Here is a 523-nt window from a genome sequence, read left to right as displayed (position 1 = left end):
CTTCACCTTCATCTTCATCTTCATCTTCATCTTCATCTTCATCTTCATCTTCATCTTCATCTTCATCTACATCTTCATCTACATCTTCATCTTCATCTTCATCTTCATCTTCATCTTCATCTTCATCTTCATATTCACCTTCGTTTATATTTAGGTTTCTTTCCTTTTATTCTAATCTTTGCCTTTATACCTTTCTTCTTCTACATACTCAACTTTACCTTCTTCCTTGCATGAATCTTAATCTTCATTCATCTGATTCCTAAACAGCTGCTTAGCAGATTTCTTTAATTCAGTATCAATATTAAAGCCTACATTTAGGAGGCATTTCCGCCCCAACCATGTACATGTACGGCATTAGTGTTGGTGTCACTTTTGAATTGATTTTTTCGCTTTATGTTAAACCAATTTGAAATTTGAAAAATTGTCTGCACATAAGCAACAAAATAACTTTCTAATGATACATAATTATTTATACTTTTAAGGTATAGTTTAGTCGTAAAAGGGGTGTAAAGAAAACATCATT

Source organism: Rhagoletis pomonella, unplaced genomic scaffold, assembly GCF_013731165.1.
Source record: "Rhagoletis pomonella isolate Grant_MI unplaced genomic scaffold, Rhpom_1.0 Rhpom_scaffold_00007, whole genome shotgun sequence".
NCBI classification, from domain to species: domain Eukaryota; kingdom Metazoa; phylum Arthropoda; class Insecta; order Diptera; family Tephritidae; genus Rhagoletis; species Rhagoletis pomonella.
This window is presented reverse-complemented; position numbering follows the sequence as displayed.